Source organism: Acipenser ruthenus, unplaced genomic scaffold, assembly GCF_902713425.1.
Source record: "Acipenser ruthenus unplaced genomic scaffold, fAciRut3.2 maternal haplotype, whole genome shotgun sequence".
In the NCBI taxonomy this organism is placed as follows: Eukaryota; Metazoa; Chordata; class Actinopteri; order Acipenseriformes; family Acipenseridae; genus Acipenser; species Acipenser ruthenus.
The window spans coordinates 277,501-285,653 of record NW_026707510.1 but is presented as its reverse complement, the minus strand read 5'-3'; positions in this window follow the sequence as shown (position 1 = coordinate 285,653).

Sequence of the window (8,153 nt, the reverse complement as noted above, 5' to 3'; positions counted from 1 at the left end):
CAGTGTGTGTCTCAGTGTGTCAGTGTGTGTCTCAGTGTGTGTGTCTCAGTGTGTGTGTCTCAGTGTGTGTGTGTCTCAGTGTGTGTGTGTCTCAGTGTCTCAGTGTGTGTGTCTCAGTGTGTGTGTGTCTCGTGTGTATACAGCTATGGACAAACGTTTAGTGTCACCTAAAATTTTAGGATTGAGACAAAACTGTAATGCAATCAAAGAAACTCCAAAATGATAAGTCTACCTGAAGCCATAATAGTCACAAGCATTTCCTGATAGATTTCGAAATGTCACGTTCGAATCTCTCTCAAGGTGTTTTCCCCAGGCAGGAAAGAAATCTCACTTTGCCTCAGGACTGTGAACGACATCGCGAGGCTGTGCTCTTCCACAGAGCGGACTCCCTCCCCCCTCACCCCAGGACTCAGACCCCAGGACAGATCCCAGAACTCAGAGCCCAGAACTCAAACCCCAGAACAGACCCCAGAACTCAGAGCCCAGAACTCAAACCCCAGAACAGACCCCAGAACTCAGAGCCCAGAACAGACCCCAGAACTCAGAGCCCAGAACAGACCCCAGAACTCAAAGCCCAGAACTCAAACCCCAGAACAGACCCCAGAACTCAGAGCCCAGAACAGACCCCAGAACTCAGAGCCCAGAACAGACCCCAGAACTCAAAGCCCAGAACTCAAACCCCAGAACAGACTCCAGAACTCAGAGCCCAGAACAGACCCCAGAACTCAGAGCCCAGAACAGACCCCAGAACTCAAAGCCCAGAACTCAAACCCCAGAACAGAGCCCAGAACTCAGAGCCCAGAACAGACCCCAGAACTCAGAGCCCAGAACAGACCCCAGAACTCAGAGCCCAGAACAGACCCCAGAACTTAAACCCCAGAACAGACCCTAGAACTCAGAGCCCAGAACAGACCCCAGAACTCAAAGCCCAGAACTCAGAGCCCAGAGCTCAAACCCCAGAACAGACCCCAGAACTCAGAGCCCAGAACAGAGCCCAGAACTCAGAGCCCAGAACTCAAACCCGAGAGCTCAAACCCCAGAACAGACCCCAGAACTCAGAGCCCAGAACAGAGCCCAGAACTCAAACCCCAGAACAGACCCCAGAACTCAAACCCCAGAACAGACCCCAGAACTCAGAGCCCAGAACTCAGAGCCCAGAACTCAGAGCCCAGAACTCAAACCCCAGAACAGACCCCAGAACAGAAGCGGTCTGTCAAACGACCCAACGGCACATTCTAAATGTTCCCCGTGCACAGAGCCCTGGAAAACCTCAAAGACAATGCAATTTAGAAAAAGATTTTAAACAAAAACAAAAAACCGCAAGACAGCGTCCAGAATCAAACCAGTATCCAAACCAGTCTTGAAAGTTTTGAACGTAGCGCTCGATAAGGCCCTGTAATGTCACAGTCCAGTTGCAGATGAAAAAAAGTCACAAGAGCAAAAAACGTTTAATGATTCGCTGTGTTTACATTACAGTTGGCTGTGGCGTTGCTGCATTTTTGTGGGGTGAAACTGGGGGAAGCCACGTGCAACGAAAGACTGAGGCACAGGAGAGAAGGTTAACAGATACAAATCAGCACCCTTTTTGCTCATACTTAGTCCTTTGAAGCAGATCTAGGGCATTGCAAGAGGGGAAGGAAGGCAGTCTCCTAAGATTTGAAACGTCCTTTTACAAAGAACATACACTCACAACTGAGCGTTCCCTGAGCTTTATGACACTTTGCTGTGCTTTACAATGCTTTACCATGTCCCTCTGTGCTTTACAATGCTTCCCTATGCTTTACCAGACCTCTCTGTGCTTTACACTGCTTCCCTATGCTTTACCAGACCTCTCTGTGCTTTACAATGCTTCCCTATGCTTTACCAGACCTCTCTGTGCTTTACAATGCTTCCCTATGCTTTACCAGACCTCTCTGTGCTTTACAATGCTTCCCTATGCTTTACCAGACCTCTCTGTGCTTTACAATGCTTCCCTATGCTTTACCACACCTCTCTGTGCTTTACAATGCTTCCCTATGCTTTACCAGACCTCTCTGTGCTTTACAATGCTTCCCTATGCTTTACCACACCTCTCTGTGCTTTACAATGCTTCCCTATGCTTTACCAGACCTCTCTGTGCTTTACAATGCTTCTCTATGCTTTACCAGACCTCTCTGTGCTTTACAATGCTTCCCTATGCTTTACCACACCTCTCTGTGCTTTACAATGCTTCCCCTATGCTTTACCAGACCTCTCTGTGCTTTACAATGTTTCCCTATGCTTTACCACACCTCTCTGTGCTTTACAATGTTTCCCTATGCTTTACCAGACCTGTCTGTGCGGGCGATGTTTCTGATGAGTGAATTGATTGCAGAATCCCCTAGGAATGGTTGGCAGTAACAGTCGTGTCATACATTCCACGGACCGAAGTTTTTTACCTAGAAATCCGGTTCCTGCAGACACACCAAGCAAGTGTAGAAACTTGCTTTATTTCTGCATAATGGGAGCGCGTCATCACAGCTATAGGACGCTCCACAGCGTATATATAGAAGTGCTTGTGAATGGAGACAATACTTTACTTTGTGAACTGCCTTCATCTGACAACAGAACCCACTTTGGACCAAGTCTATCGCTTCTCCCGTTGACCACAATGAAGATGGGTGAGCATCAGAATATCTATTAGAATATAGGAATGCATTTGGGAGCTGGGAAAGGCGATAGGGGATGTAAACTAATATTCTCTCACCTCTTATTAGCTTTATTAAAATGATCGCTGGTCCCTCCTCTCTTTAAAGGAGCGCTGACCATCTTTAAAATCCATTCTCTCACCTCTTATTAGCTTTATTAACATGATCACCGGCCCCTCCCTTTAAAGGAGCGCTGACCATCTTTAAAATCCATTCTCTCACCTCTTATTAGCTTTATTAACATGATCACCGGCCCCTCCCTTTAAAGGAGCGCTGACCATCTTTAAAATCCATTCTCTCACCTCTTATTAGCTTTATTAACATGATCACTGACCCCTCCCTTTAAAGGAGCGCTGACCATCTTTAAAATCCATTCTCTCACCTCTTATTAGCTTTATTAACATGATCACCGGCCCCTCCCGTTAAAGGAGCGCTGACCATCTTTAAACTCCCTTCTCTCTCTCTGATGCAGAGTGCTGGAGCTATGTTGTGTCTGTGCTCCTGTTCTGGGTTCAAGGCTCCAGTACCAAGTCTCTGGGGTCAGGCTGCGGGGAGGAGGAATTGAACGCTGCAGGAAACGCCCGCCTGGCGATTAAGGAATTGGACACACTCCGAAAATCAATTACCACTAAGGTGCAGCCTCACAATCAATCGCAGTGATAATGCTAATAATATTCATCATCGTCGTCATCATCATCATCATCATCATCATCATAATTGTTATTATTATTATTATTTAAATAACCTGTTTCTCCCTCGCTCCCCTGTTCCCTCGTCTCCTCTTTCCTTTCATCCTTCTTTCTCTCCCTCTCTTCCTCTCTCCCACTCCCTTCTCCTCCACCTGTCAAATTCAAATTCAAATTCAAATTGGCTTTATTGGCATGACAATAAAAATAATTGTGTTGCCAAAGCACATACATGGCATAACCAACTCAAATATACAGACAGTCTCTCTCTCTCTCTCCCCATCTTCTTCTCCCTTTCTACCCCCCTTCTTTTCCCCCTCTCTCCCTCCGTTCCTTGTCATGTCTCCTCTCTCCTCTCCTCTCTCCTCTCCTCTCTCCTCTCCTCTCCCCTCTCTCCTCTCTCTCTCTCCTCTCCTCTCTCCTCTCCCCTCCTCTCTCTCCTGTCTCCTCTCTCCTCTAATCTCCCCTCTCCTCTCTCCTCTCTCCTCTCTCCTCTCTCCTCTCTCTCCCCTCTCCTCCTCTCCCCCCTCCTCCCCTCCCCTCTCTCCTCTCTCTCCTCTCTCCTCTCTCTCTTCTCTCCTCTCCTTTCTCCTCTCTCCTCTCCCTCTCTTTCTCTCCTCTCTCCTCTCCTCTCCTCTCTCCTCCTCTCTCCTCTTTCTCTCCTCTCTCCTCCTCTCTCCTCTCCCTCTCTTTCTCTCCTCTCTCCTCTCCTCTCCTCTCTCCTCCTCTCCTCTTTCTCTCCTCTCTCCTCTCCTCTCCTCTCTCCTCCTCTCTCCTCTTTCTCTCCTCTCTCCTCCTCTCTCCTCTCCTCTCTCTCCTCTCTCTCTCTCCATTTCAATGCACTGATCAGACCCAATTAAAAACTGACTTCCCATTGCAACGTCTTTACAATACTCTACCAGGAATCATTGCTTAATTTAAAAAAAAAAAAATGAAAACAATTAAATTATAATTTGGGATTTGAAATGTTTCAGTGTTTCAATGTTTCAATGTGAATTGTTTCAGTGTTTCATGTTTCAGTGTTTGTGTGTTTCTTTGTTTATTCAGTACGGCTCAGTAGAGACACAAGGATTGGAGCTGATCTGTGTGAAAGACAATCCAAACGACTGGAGGAAAGATCTGGTAAGAATGACCACAGCAGCCTTGCTGTTAACACTGACCGCTGGAGCTGGCACTGGGAGTTCATTTCTGTCGGAGGCTCCCTGTTTCCCCGCGGATTCGTTCTTTCATTCGTCCCGTTTCTCTTGCAGGACAATAAGGAGGAACGTTTCTGTCAGTACGTGAGCTGTCTGGAGGAATACATCCGAGACAGGAAAGAACAGGACCCCACAAGAGCGCTGGAGCAAATGAATCTGTTCAAAGAGTCGCTGAGAAAGATGGTGAGAGGAGAGAGAGGAGAGAGAGGAGAGAGAGGAGAGGAGAGAGAGGGGAGAGAGGGGAGAGAGAGGAGAGAGAGGAGAGAGGAGAGAGAGGAGAGAGGAAAGAGGAGAGAGAGGAGAGAGGAAAGAGGAGAGAGGAGAGAGAGGAGAGGGGGAGAGGAAAGGAGAGGGGGAGAGAGAGAGGAGAGAGGAGAGGGGAGAGAGGAGAGAGGAGAGGGGAGAGAGGAGAGAAAGAGGGGGAGAGGAGAGGGGAGAGAGGAGAGAAAGAGGGGGGAGAGGAGAGGGGAGAGAGGAGAGGAGAGAGAGGAGAGAGAGGGGAGAGAGAGGAGAGAGAGGAGAGAGGACAGAGAGGGGAGAGGAGAGAGGAGAGAGGAGAGAGGAGAGAGAGGAGAGAGAGGAGAGAGAGGGGAGAGAGAGGAGAGAGAGGAGAGAGGACAGAGAGGGGAGAGGAGAGAGGAAGAGAGGAGAGAGGAGAGGGGAGAGGGGAGGGAGAGAGGAGAGGGGGGGATGAGAGGAGAGGAGAGAGGGGAGAGAGGATAGGAGAGAGGAGAGGGGGGAGAGGAGAGAGAGAGGAGAGAGGAGAGGGGAGAGGAGAGAGGAGAGAGAGAGAGAAGGGAGAGGGGAGAGGAGAAAGAGAGAGGGGAGAAGGGAGAGAGGATAGAGGAGAGAGGGGAGAGACATATTATGCAGTTATACATATTTATCTATAATATACAGTTATATATATCAAACCTGCACTTTCGAAAGAAACACATAGTTGTAGCAAAACATGGATTTTAATTTTGAAATCTGAGGTAGTGTCCGAGCGCCGCGTCGCTTCCACGCAGTCTCGAGTCAGGCCTGACGCTGTTTCCTGTTCTTCCTCAGGCTGGTCTCACAGGATCCAGAGCGTGCTTCACAGCCTCGCTGCCCACCTTAGAGTGGGAGCGATTCAGACACACCCTCGCCCTGCTGGACGCACTGTCCCGGGACCTGAGAGTGTTCGAGGAGGAAGTGTGCTGACAGCGAGAACCGGGGAGCTCTGAGATCTGAGATCTGAAATCTTCAGCTCCAGAGAGGTGTTGCAGCATCGTCATCGTCATTGTCGTCATCATCATCATCATCATCATCATCATCATCATCGTCATCATCATCATCATCGTCATCATCATCATCGTCATCATCATCATCATCATCATCATCATCATCATCATCATCATCATCATCGTCATCATCATCATCGTCATCATCATCATCGTCATCATCATCATCATCATCATCATCATCATCATCATCATCGTCATCATCATCGTCGTCATCATCATCATCATCATCATCATCATCATCATCATCATCATCATCATCATCATCATCATCATCATCATCGTTGTCATCGTTATTTATTATTATTATTTATTTGTTAGGAGACGCCCTTATCCAGGGCGACTCACAATTGTTACAAGATATCACATTATTTTTACATACAATTCCCCATTTATACAGTTGGGTTTTTACTGGAGCAATCTAGGTAAAGTACCTTGCTCAAGGGTACAGCAGCAGTGTCCCCCACCTGGGATTGAACCCACGACCCTCCGGTCAAGAGTCCAGAGCCCCTAACCACTACTCCACACTGCTGCCCCATCCCCATCATCATCATCATAATTGTTATTATTATTATTATTTAAATAACCTGTTTCTCCCTCGCTCCCTCTCTCCGTCTTCTGCTCTCCTGTTCCCTCGTCTCCTCTTTCCTTTCATCCTTCTTTCTCTCTCTCTCTCATCTCTCTCTCTCCTCTCTCCTCTCTCCTCTCTCTCCTCTCTCTCCTCTCCTCTCTCTCCTCTCTCTCTCCTCTCTCTACACCACTCTGCAGAATGAAGAGATTCCCTATCACTGTGCTGTCCCAGAACACTAAATGACAGGACCGTAAATTATTGACACAAATAACATTATTATTATTATTATTATTATTATTATTATTATTATTATTATTATTATTATTATTATTATTATTATTATATTTTAGATTACATTTGAAAATGTATTTATTTTTAAATAATATTTTATACTATGGATATGTATTGAATTTTGTAATTCGTTTTGATTTTTGTAAAGCTGTATTTTTTAAATATAAACACACGTCGTTTCATATTCACTGCGGGTTTTTTTTATCCCAGACGAATCTTTTTCAAATGTGTTTTTTGCAGATGACAATAAAATGGAAATATATAATGAATAGTGTCTGTGTTGATGTATAGAAAAAACGTGTGTCATTGAATTCACACTGAAGACGTTGAGAGAGACTTCTAGTGGAAACGTTTGTCATTGAATTCACACTGAAGACGCTGAGAAAGACTTCTAGTGGAAACGTTTGCCGTTGAATTTACACTGAAGACGCTGAGAAAGACTTCTAGTGGAAACGTTTGCCATTGAATTTACACTGAAGACGCTGAGAAAGACTTCTAGTGGAGATGTTTGCCATTAAATACTGTGTGATTTCTTTTGGCCTTTTGTGTTCGTGAATGGTTTAGTTTTTTCATTGTTATTATATATTAATATATTTTTTATTACTCTGACATATTTCTTAGTAGATCAAGTAAAATGGTCTTTAGAAACGAGACAATAATAATAATAATAATTAAAAAACTGCACATCGGACCAATGCGGTGTTTCTGTTATCCACTAGGGGGCAGCGTGTTCGTGGGGTATTCTTGCTGAAACGTGTGTGTGTGTGTGTGTGTGTGTGTCTCAGAGTGTGTGTGTGTGTCTCAGTGTGTGTCTCAGAGTGTGTGTGTGTGTGTGTCTCAGAGTGTGTGTGTGTGTCTCAGAGTGTGTGTGTGTGTCTCAGAGTGTGTCTGTGTGTCTCAGAGTGTGTGTGTGTGTCTCAGAGTGTGTGTGTGTGTCTCAGAGTGTGTGTGTGTGTCTCAGAGTGTGTCTGTGTGTCTCAGAGTGTGTGTGTGTCTCAGAGTGTGTGTGTGTGTCTCAGTGTGTGTCTCAGAGTGTGTGTGTGTGTCTCAGAGTGTGTGTGTATGTCTCAGTGTGTGTCTCAGAGTGTGTGTGTGTGTCTCAGAGTGTGTGTGTGTGTCTCAGAGTGTGTCTGTGTGTCTCAGAGTGTGTGTGTGTGTCTCAGAGTGTGTGTGTGTGTCAGTGTGTGTCTCAGTGTGTGTGTCTCAGTGTGTGTGTGTGTGTCTCAGTGTGTGTGTGTGTGTCAGTGTGTGTGTCTCAGTGTGTGTGTCTCAGTGTGTGTGTGTGTGTGTCAGTGTGTGTCTCAGTGTGTGTGTGTGTGTCAGTGTGTGTGTCAGTGTGTGTCTCAGTGTGTGTGTCAGTGTGTGTCTCAGTGTGTGTGTGTGTGTGTGTGTGTGTTCCCTAGTAACTAGAGTTATATAGAGTTATATAGTTATATATATCTCTAGCAATCTATGGGAGAGATACAGATTAAATGGTT